Source organism: Phyllopteryx taeniolatus, chromosome 10, assembly GCF_024500385.1.
Source record: "Phyllopteryx taeniolatus isolate TA_2022b chromosome 10, UOR_Ptae_1.2, whole genome shotgun sequence".
Classification (NCBI taxonomy): domain Eukaryota; kingdom Metazoa; phylum Chordata; class Actinopteri; order Syngnathiformes; family Syngnathidae; genus Phyllopteryx; species Phyllopteryx taeniolatus.
In genome coordinates, this window is record NC_084511.1 from 8,860,822 (window position 1) to 8,878,221 (window position 17,400).

The window sequence follows — 17,400 nt, forward strand, 5'->3', positions numbered from 1 at the left end:
GAAGAGTAGCTATGTTTTTTCGGTGCAAAAAGACAGTTCTGGTGATGAGTTTGATGTCATGGTCGAAAGGTTTCCAGAATTACTCCAAGGTTATGGATGTGTGTTGAGGGAGACAAGATGGAGTTATTGATGATGAGGTGGAAATTGTGGGTGACTTTGGTGAGGAAGTTGTAGCCGATGATGATCATATCCAATTTATCCCAGTTGAGTTTGAGGAAACTGTTGTACATCCAATTGCTGTACATCCATGATTTCAGTTTACTGAGGCACTTGACCAGAGTCGAGCGGGTTGTAGTGGTGAGTGATTCTGTTGGATATAGAGCTGAACGGCATGGTGGACGACTGGTTAGAACATCTGCCTCACAGTTCTGAGGACATGGGGTTCAAATCCCCCCCACATGCATGGTAGGTTGATTGAGACTCTGAATTACCTGTAAGTGTGAATGTGAGCGCAAATGGTTGTTTGCTTATATGTGCCCTGAGAATGGTTCAGGGTTTGCCCGGCTCTCGCCTGAAGATAGCTGGGATAGGCTCCAGCATGCCCGCGACCATAGTGAGGATAAGCAGTACAGGAAATGGATGGATGGATAGAGCTGAAAGTCATTTGCATAGCAGTGGAAGCAGAGGCCACGGTGGTGTATAATGTTACCAAGGGGAAGAAGATAAAGGATGACGAGGAGGGGACCAAGCACTGAACCCTGGGGGACGCCCTGGGTTAGAGGTGCAGTCGAGGAGGTGCAGTTGTTCATGTAGATGAACTGGTGTTGGTTGGTCTAATAGCAATTTAGTCAGGAAAGAGCAGTGCCAGTGATGCTGAGTGAGGAGTTCAAGCGGAAGAGGAGAGTGTTGTGGTTACTGGTGTCAAAAACTGCAGTGAGGTCGAGGATGATAAGGATGCTAAGTTGTCCGGGGTCAGAGAAGAGGAGGAGGTTGTTGGTGACTTAAACTCATTTACTGCCACTGACGTTTAAAGACGTCACTTAGACTCAAAACTTTAAATGTCATTGACTTCAGTAGACATCAGTTGTGTTTTTCAACAGGGATGACCGGGGGAGGCTCTGGTGGAAGTTGTATGTGATTATCAGATTTAAGATTAGTGCTCAGCCGACAGCATGAGGTTTGAGGAAGAAGGGGAGAATGAGAGACAAGAGGAGAGAAAAAGGAAATGGGGAAACCGGACTACAAGCAACGCACATTCAAAGAGAAAAGATAATTCCTGTGATTGTCAGAAATGATGACAGAGGAAGGCTGGCCTTTACCGAATCAATTGCTTTGTAAAAAAGCCATCAGTGATCGACCCGGGTCATGTGACGAGGCCCTTTAAGGCTTACGGCCCATTGCACGGGAGCCCGGCTCAGTTCATTGGACGAACAGGGGTGGGATGAATTTAGCAAATTTGATCTGATGAGTGGTTGCCCTAATGGATCGCCTTGAAGCAGCCAGGCTTCGTCACCAGAAGCCCCGGAGGATCAGAAAGAAGTTAAGGATGAATTTATAGTGCTAACATGCTAATGCTTTAGCGATCAAATCAATCCTCCCGTTTCTCCTTCAATCCATATTACATGAATGGAATTTAGTCCCAATAGTTCAAACTACAATATAACATCTGTTGACAGTACTTCTGTGAATTTTCAATTCATCTCGTAGCAATCGAACAACATTTAGCAGTGTGATGGAGAAAGGTAAAAGTGCATTCTCGCTCCCCACAAAACACGGTATCAATAAAAAAATCTGGTAATTGTTAGTATTTCTATAATTTACAGATCATGCTTCCAGCAGGATCACGCAAAAGAAGGAGGAGGATGAAGAAGATGAGCAGGAATTTGCAGGTTGAAGGACTGAGTTTAAGGGTCCGTTACAATACTGACCCACAAAGCTGGCTTGACGGACAGCGTGAATGCCTAAATCCTGCCAGCAAGAAGGCGAGACCAGCATGGAGGTAGAAGTTCTGGACATCAAAAGGCCAGTAAAGGGAAACACAATTGTAGTGAAAATCCTGTTGTAAATAATAAATATATAATATAATAAATGATTTAGCTATAAAAAGCCAGCTATCAATGTTGTTTTATGTTCAGATGTTTGAGCTCGTCACTAAAGCAAAAATAAATTTAAATAAATTATATATTATATTGGTGTTGCCGGCACGGTGGACGACTGGTTAGCACATCTGCCTCACAGTTCTGGGACCGGGGTTCAGATCCCGTCCCCGCCTGTGTGGAGTTTGCATGTTCTCCCCGTGGCTGCATGGGTTTTCTCCGGGCACTCCGGTTTCCTCCCACATCCCAAAAACATGCGTGGTAGGTTGATTGAAGACTCTAAATTGCCCATAGGTGTGAATGTGAGTGCGCATGGTTGTTTGTTTCTATGTGCCCTGTGGTTGGCTGGCGCCCGGTTCAGGGTGTACCCCGCCTCCCGCCCGAAGATAGCTGGGATAGACTCCAGCAGCCCGTGACCCAAGTGAGGAGAAGTGGTAAAAAAAATGGATGGATGGATGGATGGATATATTGCCGTCAAAGTCACTGTTCTGCTTGATGTACCTTGATGTGCTGGTTTCTCTCTTTTTTTGTTTTGTTCAGAACACGATTTCAGTGAAACTAGCCTATGTTCGACTGCTGATTACTAAAGAAACAAACACACTTTTTTTTTTCCTATGGAAGAAGAGTAATCTTTCTCATGGTGGTCTCAGTGTTTACACAGTCAGTACACAATAATCTTGGGGCTTCAAAAATCAGTGATAACATCGATCGATCGACTGACTGATCGATCAATCTTTAGAGAGATAGATGATAGATAGATAGATAGATAGATAGATAGATAGATAGATAGATAGATAGATAGATAGATAGATAGATAGATAGATAGATAGATAGATAGATAGATAGATAGATAGGTGAGATGGCTCGCTAGGTAGCTCAAGCTGCTACACAGAAAAGTCAGGAGGTCATGGTTTTCACAAGGTCAATGGTTTTCATTCGTTATATGTGTGTATTTTTGTTTACAGCTTTCACAGGACGTACAGTAGGTGCTAAAACCTACAGAAAGTAACGTGATTAGCGCCACATGGAAACTCGGTTTTGAAGGAATTTGATGTTGAACTTAAATAAAAATAAATGAAAGCTTGGAAAGGCTCACGCAGCGGCTTGACCACACTTTCTCAAAGTGGGCACTTGTCCAGCAGCTACATGTAGTCACTTGACAGTTAGTGTTACAGTACATATTGACATTTGAAGTTAGCGTTTTGAAATATTGGCTAATCAGGTATTTTCATAAGACAAACGTGAAGCTCGCTGAGTGTTTCTGGTTCGGGCGGAATGAAAACACGATCCCGTCCGCAGTCATTTACAGTAATGTTTTCCTCCAAACGGTGCGTTGCTGAGCGCACCTCCACTTGAGAGGTGAAAATGAACTTGACTAAAAAAGGAGCTTTTGATAGAATGAAATAAACCCAGCTGTGAGCTGGACTCGGCCCATGTGATGTATAAATAAACGCGCATGTCATGCCAGCATTCTAACAAACCACCAACTTGATGGAATATTTTATTTCAAATTAGATCTAGAGATATCAAAATTAGAGGTGATTGGTGTCAAATTATTTACAATTTGTTGTTGATTTAGGTGTTAAACATTTTGTTTGATAGCTAAACAAGCTACAATCTAAACAAGCTTGATACATAAAGTAGCTAGCTGAACCACCTCCATAGGTTTAGTAGCTAGACATAAATATTACACATATATGTATAAATATTAGCTACATAGATACAAAGTAACTTAGCAAACTAGGTTACCAAGATAGTTTTGATAAGTTAAATAGCCAGCTACTAAGAAAGGTCGCTAGCTACGACTGGTAGGTACAATTGTTTAATAGATTAACAGAATAACTAGCTAGCCAAGCAAACTACAACAAAAACATAAACAAGTACTGGATAGATGAGAGTACCTTACATACGATGGCTAGAATCATTTGGATTTTACAAATGCAATTAATATACTTGCACAAATAATTGAACATCAGTGACCCAAAAATGAAATGTCGTTCATGCGAAAGAAATTCAAATATATTCCTCTCCCTTCTGCCATTTCTATTCCTGTATAGTCCGTCGTGTGCTGACATATCAAAACAGCAGCAACACTTAGCAGAGAAAACCTCATTCACAAAACGCTTCAGTGCATACATATATTATGCATATTCACCAAACACTTGAGAGTGTTGTGTGACTGCATCAAGAGCCACTTGGGGAAATGTTTGCTTTAATTAATGAAATGGAAGCAGTGATTTAAATTAACACTTCAATTAAAACTGTGACCAGAGGCCTCCTTGTTAGTAAGGAAGGGAAACTCGATCCCTTAACCAAAGATTTGTGTCCATTTTATCCCTCCTGAATAAATGGACTGGTGAAGAAACACTCCACTGACTTGAAAGGGTGTTAAAAGAGTTAGGCTTCGCGGTGAGTCAAGAGAATTTCTCATGGACTTCAACCAGACAGCCTTAAAGAGTGATACAAGACAGGTTTCCTCTTGCATTCATGCTGTGTGAGTCTTGGACGTGTACGACGTAGAAATGTTTATGCGGGAACATCAGGATGGTGGGCATTTATTGGCACTGACAACGGTTCATAAGAGCTTCCCTATGCGTGCCACAAGATGAGAGGCTTCTTCTTTTGGCCGTATGTTGAGAAAATGGCGATCCTGGATTCTTTCTGAGATTTAGAATGACGTCAAAGAACCATCTACATTACAAAGGATTTTTTTTTTTCTAAGCAGGTCTCGTGAACATGAACCAGTCAAAACACCAAATGGATGTTTCAATCTGTTCTGTGACGGAAGTCTAATTTCAAAATATTTTTGATTTTTGAAGCAGACTTCTGACGATAGGCAGACTACACCCTGAACTGGTTGCCAGTCAGTCACAGAGCACAGATAGACACAGACAACCATTTGCACTCATGTTCACACCGTCACTGAGAGGGAACTGAACTCACGCTGCCCAAGTCAGGAGAATGTACCACGACACCATCAGTGACTCTCCCCCCAACCCTAAATAGGATAAGCAGTGTAGAGAATGAATGGGTGGCTGGTTTAATATTCCAAACTGTCACACAAATAAACAATAAATTAATCACTATATAATAAAAGCAAACATTTGGAGAGTCATTCTGTATCATAGTGGCGTTTCAGATGTATTACTGGAATTGTTGAAGTGTTTGTCCATAAAAAAGTAATATAAAAGACAAAACAGTCAACCTTTAGATCAAGGGTGGGCAAACTTTTGTGCTCAAAGGCCACATTTGACTTTTAAAATGGACAGGTGGCCAAGGTCATTTGTAGTTGAGGGAAATAAAAGTGTTAAACTGTGGATGTCAAATATATAAATGTGTTTATTTTTATAAGGGAAATAGTAACACATTATCATTTCCAGATTTTATTATTTATTTAATCATAATTCATTGATCACTCATTTAATGTAATAAATAGAACATTGTGAAATGTATATATATATATATATATATATATATATATATATATATATATATATATATATATATATATATGTGTGTGTGTATAAAAGTGTTTTAATTGCAATTATTATGAGTCAATTAACCAACTAAAAAATTAATGTATAATACATTTGTAACATACTGTATGTATACACACTGAAAAAAGTGCTTAATTTTCGGTTGCACGTGATTAAAATGTGGTAAACTGACATCCTTCCCCCCACTTTTCCTAAAAACTAATCAAATAAATGTTAGTTTAACACATTTTAATCATGCAGAACCAATGTACATGTTTGAATGACATAAATTCAAACGACTTTTTCAGTGCAGGGTGGGCCAAATGTAGGCTTATACTAGCTTATACTAGCTACCTTTTCCCTGATGAAAACATTTGATCACATTAATATGTATTTGTGGATATATATTGTGGATACATTATTTAATCTCTTAAGTGCTCAAAATGTCCTCCATGAATATTGTAACATTCCTCGAACCTTTCCAGAACACCATGATACACATTACGACACAAATCTCGAGCTGCATCACAATATGTATAAAATGTCGTTTGGTTTATTTTACTATTATTTACAAAATCAATTGTAAATGTTTATTTTAAAAATGAAATACCATTCACATTTTTAAATTACATTACTGTCATGATCCATGCCCTGCAGTTCCTCTTTTGGAGCTTGGGTGGCGCAGTGTGCCTTGTCTATCCCTCTCCCCCTCTGTCTCCCTAGCAATCAGTGACCATACCAGCTCATCCGCATCAGAGAAGGCAACAAATGGAAAACTGCTTTCAATACCCCCCTTGGACACTTCGAGTACCTGGTCATGCCGTTTGGATTAACCAAAGCCCCTGCTGTCTTTCAAACTTTCATCAATTACGTCCTCCGCGACATGCTGAACCGGTTAATTTTCGTCTATCTTGACGACATACTCATCTTCTCCCGCTCTCCCGAAGAACATCGCCAGCATGTCCGTCAAGTCCTCCAATGCCTTCTTGAGAACCGTCTTTTCGTGAAACCTGCAAAATGCGAATTCCACCTCTCTTGCGTTCACTACTTGGCCTACATCATCGCCAAAGGACAGTTACAACCAGATCAAGCAAAGATCCAAGCAGTCGTCAACTGGCCCTTTCCCTCCACCTGCAAGGAGCTTCAACGTTTCCTGGGTTTTGCCAACTTCTATCAACATTTCCTTGACAACAGCAAGGTTGCCGTACCTCCCACCAGTCTCACCTCCACCAGCTCACCTTTCCATTGGACTCGTGCCGCATCGCAAGCATTCAAACGCCTCAAAGAACTGTTCACCAGTGTTCCCATCCTGCGACAGCCTGACCCCTCCCTCCAGTTCGTAGTGGAGTTTGACGCCTCTGACACGGGAGCGGGAGCTGTCCTCTCCCAGCGGGACCCTGTTTCCCAAAAACTACATCCCTGTGCCTTTTTCTCCCGTCGCCTGTCTACATCAGAGTACAACTATGACGTCGGGAACTGTGAGCTGCTAGCTATCGTTTGGGCCCTGGAGGAGTGGAGGCACTGGTTGGAGGGGACCGTTACACCCTTTATTATATGGACTGACCACAAGAACATAGCCTATCCCCGTTCTGCCAAGGGGCTTAATCCCCGCCAAGCTTACTGAGCTTTATTTCTTAGCCTGTTTAATTTCCGCCTCTCCTTCCGCCCTGGTTTGCGCAATGGCAAGCCTCGTGCTTCGTGGCAGCAGCCACTTGAAAAATCGAACAGGTGGTTAAAGAGGCTCAGAAGACTCACCTGGACTGACTGTTTATACCCGATTCTGCACGCTCTGACGTCCTTCAGTGGGCCCACAACTCCAAGCACACTGTCATCCTGGCATCATCCGCACCATCCATTTTATCCAGCAACACCTCTGGTGGCCCAGTCTAGCCAAGGACGGCCGTGAGTTTGTCCTAGGCTGCTCCGTCTGTCCCCGAGGTAAGGCTTCTCATCAACCCCCTTACCCATTCCGAGCCACCCTTGGTCCCACATCTCCCTGGACTTTGTCACCGGCCTACCTCCAACTGAAGATAACACCGTCATCCTCACCATTATTGACCGGTTCTCCAAGTATGTTCACTATGTATCGCTTCCAAAATTGCCCTCTGCTTTTGAGACTGCCAACCTTTTTGTCATCCATGTGTTCAGAATTCATGGTATCCCTGTTGACATTGTATCAGACCGGGGTCCTCATTTCTCATCCCAGGTCTGGAAAGAGTTCTGTAAGGCGGTGGGCGCAGTAGCCAGTTTGTCTTCCGCCTACCATCCCCAAACCGACGGCCAGACGGAGCGGGCAAATAAAAACCTGGAATCTGCTCTTTGCTGCGTCACTGTTCGCCATCCTGCCTCCTGGTGCACCTTTTCCCGTAGATTGAATATGCCCACAACTCCCTCACCAGCTCCGCCACAGGTATGTCCCCTTTCATGGCATGTTACGGTTTCCAACCTCTTTTGTTTAAGGACCAGGAGCATTCTGTGGTGGTGCCCAGGGTGAGGGAGCATCTCCAACAGGTCTAAGTCTGTGTGGAAGGACGTCAGGGCTGCTTTAACTCAGTCGGTGGAGAAGAATAAGCGGCTAGCGGATCTCCATCGCTCCCCAATACCTGTATACAAGGTGGGTCAGATGGTGTGGCTCTCCTCCCGTGACCTTCCTCTCCAACCCGAGTCACGTAAGCTCACGCCGCACTTCATTGGACCTTTTCTGGTCACCAAAGTCATCAATCCCACCTCCGTACAGTTGAAGCTGCCCCAGTCTCTCAAGAACCATCCCACGTGTCATGTGTCTCTGCTCAAGCCTCTCCCCACCAGTCACGTTCCCGCTTACTGCTCGCTCCACAACCCCCACCTTGCCTCGGATATCCTTACCTTGTGACAACCTACAATAAACCATTCTTCATCTACTCCCACCGCCTCAGTCTGCTCTTGGGTTCAATTCACATCCTACTACGCTGCATGACAATTATTTATAATTCATTTATGATAATAAACCAATTACTTAATATATAAATATAATTGTGAAATGTTTATATTATTTATTTATTTATTTAGTTTTAGTATCCCATGCCAAGTGTGAGTGAACTGAGTGCTTTCCAGCTTAGCCTAGCATTGGGCACCTCCACGGCAATACGTGAGAATTCATCCACTCTGAGAAACGAGTTTTCAGACCACAGGCACACAGTGCTCCATAAAATAAAAGGCCCAGTTGGTTCAGCTGGCGTTTGAGGGAAATCCAACAAGCGAGTGGAAGGAGACAGCCATGGATGCCCAGATGCCGCCTCAACTCTTCTAAAGCTGAGCCATTTGTTTAATTTAACTAATGCCCGCTGTGTAACACTTGTTTTATCACGCTTAATGTTGAATACTGTATGTGTGTGTGTGTGTAGGTGTGTGTGTGTGTGTGTGCATTTACCCCCGCGTGGCAAATCTGCTTGCGCGTGCGAGTGTTTTTTTGAGCAGTAAAATGTGCCCGGTGAGCACTGTGGGCTCCCACTCCTCAGGTTGTTCCGCCGCCTCTGTCCATGGGTCGTACTTTGCCACCCACAAGATTTGCCAACATCTTGCATGATGTCACACATAAAGATGATGTTTCATTGCCATATTTTTTACAGGGCATTTTGCTGAACTCCAAATTGCACCACTTTTGGGGCACTCAAGAGGTTCCAATGTCTACCATCCATCCATCCATTTTCGGAACCGCATATCCTCACTAGGGCACGGGCGTGCTGGAGCCTTTCCCAGCTATCTCTGGGCGACAGGCGGGGTACACCCTGAACTGGTCGTTAGCCAATCGCAGGGCACATATAAACAAACAACCATTCACACTCACATTCAGACCTATGGGCAATTTAGAGTTTTCAATTAACCTAGCATGCATGTTTTTGGAATGTGGTAGGAAAGCGGAGTACCTGGAGACAACCCACGCAGGCACGGGGAGAACATGCAAACTCCACACAGGCGGGGCCGGGATTTGAACCCCAGTCCTCATAACTGTGAGGCAGATGTGCTAACCAGTCACCCACTGTTCTGCCCATTGTATATCAACATCATTATATTCCAGGAGCAAGAAAAAACTGGACAATATGGGCCAGGGTATGGGCCAGGCGTCATAAATGTTAATCAGCGTAGGAAAAACATTAATTCTCGTGGGAAACCAACCAAATGAAGTCCGAAAAGCCTGCTAACAACCGCAATCATCTTTGTCCTCCAGATGGTGCATGACATCATATTTTCCACCGTCCGTGCAAAGAGACAAAGGGCATCCAGAGAGCACGTATGAAGTGTTCTGGGGATATTGCTTAGTTTTCACATCAGGCAATACGGTTTCAACAAGCACCACATTAACACCGTATGATCGAGATTTACGTCCGAGGAACAGTCATAGAACATCTGACTGACGAAACCTTCCAATTGTTCTCCAAAAGGGCCAATCATCTCCTACATTAATCTTAAACCTTCGTAACTGAAATGTCCCTTATGTCATAAAGTGTGGAAAAATAGAGGGTGTACAGCTTTGGAATAGGAATGAGACTTTTCCCCACTTCATTCGTTGCTTATTTATCACCAGCGATCGCCAAGCGCAGGACCCACAGGAAGTGAAGCGTAAGTGTAACAGGAAGAGGAGACAGTTTGATAGTCAGATTTTTTTTTTTTCTTTATAAGGCCGGCCACCCGGCAAGATGAAGTGCTCGTGTTGTGAGTGAAAACACTGGAGCAGCACACATGTCATAACATTGACACCTAGGAGGGGGTCGGCTGGGATTCATCCTCGGGCCACGGCTCCCATGTGCCCTCTTGGCCTGAAACACTAACCCTAAACAGCCCTAAAAGCCATTCTTCTTCTCTCCTCCCAGACACTCTTGCCAACGTTCCGCCTTCCTACGGGACGCCAGATCTGCGCTACCTTTAAAAGCAACGCCCAGTTTGCGTCCAGCAGGACATGTTCTCCAACAATAAACAGAGGGTCTTGGTGGTCTGGACAGAGGTGATGTCCTCGTGAAATAACAAGCTACCACACGACTCTCCTCCACTCATTCTTAGTGGACGCGCACATTGTCAAAACCTCCGGAGGGTTATAATATGTCACAGTCCAAATGGTGGAATATGTGGACCACGTCACTAATCACTTAAAGCAGGGGAGAAGACATATTAGGGAGTGTGTTTCCATTTTCAAATTTAGGGTAACTAAAACTATCTATTTGTAGAGATTAAACCTGTCTACATTGAACAAATCTACGTTTCGATTATTTGTTGTATTTCCATCTGGCCAACATTTTTCTGCTCTTAATAGTCATCAGTCAAAATGTCCTTTTTACCCCTTTGGCCTTTGATCTATGAGGCCAATGTGCTTACCGTTACTTCGCCGTGATGTCCTAAGAAAAAGTAAATATAAAGTAAAACTATTCAAGTAAAATAAAGTAAAACTACTCATGCAATAGAGTGGGAACAGGATCCTTTGCTATGTGGTATTTGTAGGTATTGCTTGACTTGATAAGTGTACGACTGTTATTCAACCTTTGTTTATATTCTTCCTGAACATTTCAGTTGGATTTCCAATCTCAACAGGTTCCACAACCTTTTTGCAAATAATTACATTTTGAACCAGTAAAATGCCTCCTATCTAACAAACAATTCTAAATAATATGATTCCCCCCCACCCCCCCGTTTTTGTTATTATTTTCTTTTTCTGCCATTTTAACGACCCTTCGCCCTCCAGAGCATTGAAAATGGTAGATTCCCACCATCGTACGTCACCCGCCCTGAACCAAGCTTGTTAACATACAAATGAACAAAAATCACTTTTGTTCAACCTTGCCGTCACATGATGTAATGGCCAGTTGCGTGTGTGCACTGTAAGTGGGCGACAACACCTCACTGTTTGTTTTTGCGGAAACACTTTGTCACATTTTGTTAGTTTATCCCGGTCACTTTGCATTCGGGGTCGCCCCGAGCACGGATCCACTCAAATTTTACTGCTGCAGCTTTTCAACCTCTGAAGTCGTGATCAGACATCTTTGTCTTGGCCATCGCTTGCCACGAAGCCCTGCATGATTGAGGGCCGACGCGGCGGATCTAATTGCGTGAACACCAGAGGAATTTTTGCAGGAAGGCCTGTGTTTACCTGGAGTGTGTGACAGGAGCACGGGAGATGCCTGTTATAATGGGGTTTATTTACGTTCGCACTCATTTATACTGGCCAGCGCCTGGCACTCTAAGCAGGGGGACACGTTCCTGTAGGCAAACGTCATCGCTTCTCCTCCACATAGGAGCTGTTTGCACGAACTGTCGGGTCAGCCGCAGGGATTATTCCAATTGAAACAGCGTAGCAGCTGCCACAAAATAACCAAAAAGGATTTACCTTTGGTGATCCACAGGTGCAAGCAGTTTTATAGTGTGAAGCATGCACGATAATAGATTTACTTTGCGCTACCTTTTTGAGACACACGTCAAGTTCTACATAACCGCTCTAGATAAAGTACAACATATATTTTTAACCTATTGAGACTTCTCAAGACAGATAATTAAATAATTTCTTCTTCTTCTTCTCAGATTGAAAGATTCAAAAGTTAAGTTTGCTCCATTTTTAATCAAATAATTAACTATGCCAAAATGTTCTCACATAAATTTGGTGGGATGTCAGACAAAAAGTTACCTCCACCTACAGTGGGAGGAAAATGTATGTGAACCCCCCCAACCCCTGCCCCCACGCTGTTGTCGATCAGCCAGGGGTGCGCAACAGGCCACATACACTTCAAACTGCTAATTTGAACATAAGCCAACATCTCCACCATCTGCAGATTAGATGGATCTTCTCCTGAGGGAGTCTCAGAGTCTCTAGAAGTCTACAGTAACTCAGCTCAACTGTTATAAGTTGCGAGATTTGTTCTTCATCTCTTATACAAATAAAAGTTGCTCGAGGGGTCAGTAAACTTGCAACACTGCGTAGCAGCTGCTCTGGTCGTCATGGTAATGAAAACCGTACTCTGCATTTGGATAAAACAAAACTGCACCCCCCGAAGTGAAAAGCGGATATTACATGTACTGGAATTCTATATGCCTTCTGTGTTTTGACAGAAAAAGGTATGAGACTTTTTTTTTTAAATTATTAAAAAAAAAAAATTGTCACTTCCTCATGCTTGAATTGGTGAAAAGTGTGCATAACATATCTCCTTTAAAAGAATGGATCAAAAATGTTGTGAAAAGTCTAAAAGGAAAATCCCTGAGGTTGAACAAAGCACCTCATTTTAGTAAACATCAAGATTGTTTTGCTTTTTCTTTGTCTTTTTTTGATGTTACGAGAAGTCTGCAGACTCCCATTCAAAGCAGTAAAACTAGAGCTTCCCAATGTTTCTTGTCACAATTTTATTGATTTTACATTTAACAAAACTTAACCGAGCTTTATGCATTTGTATGAAAATTAAGAATGTTCAAAAACGAGTTGTGAGCCCGAATAATTCACGTTATGCCCTTATTGTCATTTTTGGTCAAGTAGCTTGACAGTGCCGTCAACATTCCTACACTCTGAAGAATTTCATTGTAAAATAAAATAAAATAACAGAGAAAAAAAGTAATTTACAATGCATTTTGTATAGTTTGATTTTGTGAGTTTTCTGTGAGTTGTTGTAATTTGACGGTATTTTATTGTCGTGAACTCATTTTTACGGGGTAACTGTGGTCCTCAGTTGGTGGAGCTCCTCAGCCACTGACCAAAGAGTCGGCGGTTCAAATCCCAGTTCCGACTGTCTGCTGTTGAAGTGTCCGCGGGCAAGACAACGCTAAATGGCTTCTAGGTTGGCATTGTAATTGACAAACTGTTCTCAATTGCCTTACCTGGTTAAACAAAGGAACTTATTTTGCTGTTTTATACTGATAATTTAAAGTTTGTTCATGTTCACCGAGCACTGACTGTTAATTTACCTGTGAGGGTATGACTATTTAACAGTATTTTACAATTATGATAAAATACAGTAAGATTCATAGCTATTTATTAAAAGCTAATAGCTATTTATTAAAAATGCTGTTTTATACTGTTAAATTAGAGTTATTCACTGTTATTGTTAAATGTAATGTGCCTGTTAATTTGCCTGTAAGGAATGACTGTTTAATGGTATTTTACAATTATTATGAAATACAGTAATGTACTGTTGTAAATTCACTGTAAATGAACAAGAATTCGTTAGGGTAGCGACTTGTCATTTGAAAGTAATTGCTTACGCTACAATACTGTCGTCTCTGAATAGTTATGTGTTACTTTGAGACCTTAATACTGCTTTTACAAGACAAAAACCACAAATAAACACAACATACATAACAAGTGGGTTTGATACCAACATACAGTATATTAAAAGCTGTGTTTCCAGTCAGACTGCACAGGAAGGTGGCCCTGAAACATAGCAAGAACCAAGTAGTCCAATACATGCCGACTGAGATAACGGATTCCCGTATGATTGTTTTAAAATCCCAGTGCGTCGTTTTTCCCTCAGGCCCAAAAAGTGGGCATTTCCCGAGACATGACATTTAAATGCAAATTTGTATTCTGAGTGCCTGACATTACTGCGTTATAGCAAAAACTGGGAATCACTCCCAACAGTGTTCGTCATTAAAGTGCCCCAAAACGTAAATCCTTGTTTTGTTTCTAAATACATTAAATATGGTTGACGATAAGTGCTGAAAGCGTGCAAAGACTGAGAACAATAAAGTCCTGAATTGCTGAGCTTGAGCTTAAAACTCTTTTTCCACCGTCAATTTGTGGGCGGGGCAAAAAAAGCATCCTTCTGATGTCAAGAGGTTTGGGCATAGACTTACTTACTTCTTATACTTACTTCATGCAGTGGCCATCTGGCAGATTTGTCACTTCCCTCATTCATAATGGACCCAGTTCTACCAGTATAGTATGTAGTTAGCCATCAAAGTATGCCCACAACTAAAAAAAACAAAAACAAAAAACATCCTCCCTGAAGTGCAATGTGTTTGGTGTTATTCGGGCTAATGCGTTGTGTTGTGAGGCAGCAGCGAACTACGCAGGATCTGCCACCCCGCTGCCTCACATCAGCCCGACAGCGGTTAGGGAACATGGCGAAGGGCTGTCAGCCACTCGCGAGGAAGAGGAGGAGAAAAAAAAAATCAGCTGGACACACACACACACACACACACACGTTCCCTTCTCCTCACGACGTGTCGTGCCTGACGAGTGCCTTGGTCGATTAACGGCAGGCTGAATTTCAAGAGAAACAAAGGGGCAGAGCGACTGTGCGGCCCGTGAAAGGGATATGTGCGTCGCTCCTCTCCCCGCGGATAAATAGAGGCCGTGATGGAAGCAGTATTTGATTGACAGCTGGAGGTGAGATTTTCAGAGCACCCAGCGACACGCCCACAGCATCTGGAGGCTCAAAGAATCGATTCTTGAGCATTTTCAAGCCTGATTTCACATACTATCAATTCGTTCATTGTCCGGATTGTTACCATTACTCTCTTCTACGGTGTGTCGAATTTGCAAGACATTTTTTTTTAGCCCGCTTTGTGGCACTTCAAAGTAAACTGGAATCATTTTAAAGTCAGTGGTTAGTGTCTTTTGTACAATGTATAGTATTTACAATAACAGTTCAACCTTAGAACTGATTATTCCTGTTTTACAGCTTCTATGTAAAGAAATATTACAGGTAGGAGACGTAATAGGTGGTAGAAAGAGAGACAAATAAACCTAGTAGCTATAAATCTGTGTAATTATCCCAATATTAAATAGCGGAATTTAAATAAAAGTACAAGTGGTTGTCAAAGGGGAAATTAATCAAATCAAACTGTCAAATACTGTATATATATGCTCTGATTCCAAGAGGACTTTCCAACACATCAGAGGAGTTTGAAATAGACCAGTTACATTTGGTATTTTTGGACTCGTGTTATATTTGTGCTGGGGACTCTCTTAGCTTGGCATCTCTCGGCTGATAATTTATGTCTCATTTGGTGTCAGTCTGCCAACACCTTCCTCATAAAAGCTCCTCAAATGTGAATTAGATACATCGAAAGCTTAAGGGACTGATTGGAAATGATTTGTTGACTAAACAGTTATGGATCATTTTGAATTATTTTTACAGTAAGGCGTGTATGTGCGAGAAGGACATTTCTTCCCATATTCCTGAATTTAGAGCAAAAACAAAGCCAAAGTGTAATCAAGCATTCCATGTTGTCCTGAACTCCACATTGGATCAACATGTCAAAAAAAGGTCCCAGTCAGAATGTCCTCGTTGGAAGTGAACGGGAGAGGAGAGTGGAAATGAATGTTTCATTATATCTAATGTTGCCTTCTCTGCGGGGCCATCCAAAGTAAGCGAGCTGCGAAAGGTTCAAGCCCCTTGTGAGCATTTGGAGCAAAGCAACTCCGCGTTCTTCACATTGGCCCTCCAATGAGCACCTCTGCATGGATTTTGTGCCAGCACACACTGGCGCTTTTTATCCAAGGGCATTTTCACGCTTGACATGTTACTTTTTTTTTTTTTTTTTTTAAATCTTGCCATGATTATAACAAGGTCAATATTTTAAGTTGAGGAACAGGCAAAGTGTAACAAATATTTTTGTAAGGAACGCTGCCATAATAGATACATTAAGGAGAAATGTTTTGGTGGTAAATTGCCATTAAATGTGCATCATTTAAAGGCTAATACATTTGTTCAAACAAAGGGTTTATGATAGTAATACAATGGTGCTTTGAGTTAAGAGTTTCACTTGTTCTGTGACCAAGCTTGCAACTCAGTTTACTCGTATATCAAATCAATTTTCCCCATTGAAGTAAATAGAAATGCCATTAATCCGTTCTAGACCCCTCAAAACACCACCATTGTTTGTTACATTTTTTTAATGAAGAAAAATAAAACTTTATTGTAAAATGTACAACCCCAATTCCAATGAAGTTGGGACGTTGTGTTAAACATAAATAAAAGCAAAATACAATGATTCGCAAATCATGTTCAACCTATATTGAATTGAATACACCACAAAGACAAGATGTTTAATGTTGAAACTGAACAGCTTTATTGTTTTTAGCAAATAATCATTAACTTAGAATTTTATGGCTGCAACACGTTCCAAAAAAGCGGGGACAGGGTCATGTTTACCACTGTGTTACATCACCTTTTCTTTTAACAACATTCAATAAACGTTTGGGAACTGAGGACACTAATTGTCGAAGCTTTCTAGGTGGAATTCTTTCCCATTTTTGTACAACTTCAGCTGTTCAACAGTTGCGGGGTCTCCGTTGTCGTATTTTAGGCTTCATAATGCACCACACATTTTCAATGGGAGACAGGTCTGGACCGCAGGGAGGCTAGTCTAGTACCCACACTCTTTTACTACGAAGCCACGCTGTTGTAACACCTGCAGAATGTGGTTTGGCATCGTCTTGCTGAAATAAGCAGGGGCGTCCATGAAAAAGACGTTGCTTGGATGGCAGCATATGTTTCTCCAAAACCTGTATGTACCTTTCAGCATTAATGGTGCCTTCACAGATGTCTAAGTTACCCACGCCTTTGGTACTAACACAGCCCCATACCATCACAGATGCTGGCTTTTGAACTTTGCGTTCATAACAGTCCGGATGGTTCTTTTCCTCTTTGGCCCGGAGAAGACAACGTCCACAATTTCCAAAATCAATTTGAAATGTGGACACGTCGGACCACAGAACACTTCTCCACTTTGCATCAGTCCATGTTAGATGAGCTCAGGCCCAGAGAAGCCGGCGGCGTTTCTGGGTGTTGTTGACAAATAGATTTTGCTTTTGCATAGTAGAGTTTCAATTTGAACTTACGGATGTAGCGCCGAACTGTATTTACTAACATTGGTTTTGTGAAGAGAAGTGGTGATATCCTTTACCCATTGATGCCGGTTTTTGATGCAGT